Consider the following 2,596-nt stretch of genomic DNA (forward strand, 5'->3'; position numbering starts at 1 on the left):
CTTCCAATGCTTATTTTATACGCCTACGTACTTGCGATTAACCCTTGGATGTGCATTTGATCCTTAATTTGACTCCTATTATAGCAAATTTCAAGTCTGAGTGAATCCCACCATGCACACAATCATAGAAGGTGTCATCCCATGCATGCAAGCGAGCGCTATTATGCATTCAGCTTGCAATTATTAATAAAGCGGGGATTCCCCCTCGTACGTTGCAACAGTCTTTCTTTACACCTCCATGGTTGCACGATGTGAAATTTCTTGATCAAGAATACCCATGCATTAGCGTTTTATGACTTCTCTCATTACAAAGGATGTTATCTAGCATTTGTATTTCTTTTTTTTTTTTGCGGGGGGGGGGGTGATTTGGGGTGCGGAGGGCTAGGGTTTTACAGCCTACTGCTTTGCTCTGGTTGGTCGCTAGGTAATGGGTGCGTTGGATGACTCATGTTCTGTGCAACATGTCTGTTAAATCTGCGAAAATGTTAAGAAAAAACAGAAAGGCGAAATCGATTTCGAGAGTTAAACCGGAGACCGGGGATACTTACGATGAAAAGCATAATAGGTCCTGACACGTACGCCTCCCGCTGCAAACAAATTGTGACTGAGTCTTTAATCAAGCAATAATATTGAAAATAATTAAAAGATACTTGTAGGGAGCCCACATCAACAGATCAATCTAAAAAACTAATTTCTAAAACAGTGGCGGATCCAGAGGGGGCGCAGCAAGCGCGCGACCCCTCTTTATTTTTCATTTTTTGTTAAAACAAAAGAAATAAAAAGAAACATGGGGGAGGGCCGTGTGCGCCCACTCTGTAAAGGCGCCTTCCCTTTACGGAATTCCTGGATCCGCCCCTGAGAAGTTTTCATTATTATAATGATAATTTTTATCGTTATGATAATAATAATAATAATAATAATAATTATTATCATTATTATTATTGTTATTTATATTATTATTATTATTAATATTATTATCATTATTATTATTATTATTATTTTTATTATCATTATTATTATTTATTATTATTATTATTATCATTATTATTGTTATCATTGTTGTTGTTGCTTTTATCTATAATAGTGTTTCAGAAGACAAGAGGTATGAATCATTATGTCCCTTATGTCGAACATTCATCTTTGAAAATAGTCCACTTCCCAGTGACATTTATACTTCAGATTTCTACGAACAGACGGTCAGTGCGAGCTGGGTAGTGTGCATTAGAGCATTTTCGGTAATAGATGGCGCAATCTATACATCAAGCTTCTCTACCCAGCAGTCTGTTTCAATAGTTGAAATACGTTAACTTAATGCAGTATTACTGAACGGCTGACGATTTCTCCACTAAACTACGACTAATTTAGATTTCCCTCAATTTCATTAATCAATCTGTTTTTTTTTTTTTCTGTTTTTGTTCGTATGCGTGCAGTATCGTATTGTAATTTCAATTTGATATCATTCGGATTTATAAAAAAAAAAAATGAGCAAGAAAAAAAAAAGTAATTAAAAAAAAAATCCGGCAACAGAATAAAGATACTCATCTTAACAGCAAGGAGACAGAGAGAGAGAGAGAGAGAGAGAAGGATAGAGAGAGAAGACGCAGAGACTAAAGGACTAACATCCATGCACAATGTAAATGTGTGTACATAATGACAACAAACATTTTAAACTCTTTACGAAAATAAATTTTGCTTAACTCGACGGTGGACATCAGTTAAATAAAAACAAAATGTTGAAATAAAATAGAAAACAAAAATCTTTCTACACACTAACCAGAATATATTTTATGTTAACAAAAGTAGAAAAAATACAAAATAGGTCTTCGCGGTTTATATTTCATTTCAGCATCATTATTATTTCAATGAATATGGAGATCACATGCTGTGCTTTTGATTTTTGGTCCTCACCCCATCCACTTTGGTCTTTATGAATATACTACTTATTTCTTATTTACCCCTTGTTGCAAGTGTATAAGGCCTATATTATACCTTTCGATTATTTTGTAACAAAAAGAAAGAGCGGCATTTTTTTTTTGATTTTTTGATTTTTTTTTTATAGATGATCATTGCACCTTAGTTAAGGTAAACATGACAGACCATTGCAATTATTGCCTTATGAACGCATGGCCAAATTGAGCTGTCAAAAAAAAAAAAGAAGAATGCCAAGCAAGGTGCGCTTCATATCCAAAAGGACAAAGCTAACTGCTTGACAGAACATTCTTCATTGGCGACAATTGTTGCGAGTAAGGACCTTCGATTTAGGTTAAGGGTTATGATAGGGTTTTAGAATTAGTTTGATGGGAAGATTACGATTAGAGTGGGCTATGTTTCAGGTGGGTTGATTTTGCTTTGGTTTTGTTTTGTTTTGCTGTTTTGTAGTTTTGTAGTTTCTATGTTTCTTTGTTTGCTTGTTTGTTTGTTTGTTTGTTTGTTTGTTTGTTTTATGAGCATGGGATCAATAATGTAGCAGGAGATAATGTCATGGAATTTAAAAGTACTGTTTAACATTGTGAGCAGTGATTTTAAAACTGTTTCGGATATCACAATTGCACATAATTACGTAGGTCAGTTGTATCACAAACATCCTACCATATAC

The sequence above is a fragment of the Diadema setosum genome, chromosome 16 (assembly GCF_964275005.1).
Source record: "Diadema setosum chromosome 16, eeDiaSeto1, whole genome shotgun sequence".
NCBI classification, from domain to species: domain Eukaryota; kingdom Metazoa; phylum Echinodermata; class Echinoidea; order Diadematoida; family Diadematidae; genus Diadema; species Diadema setosum.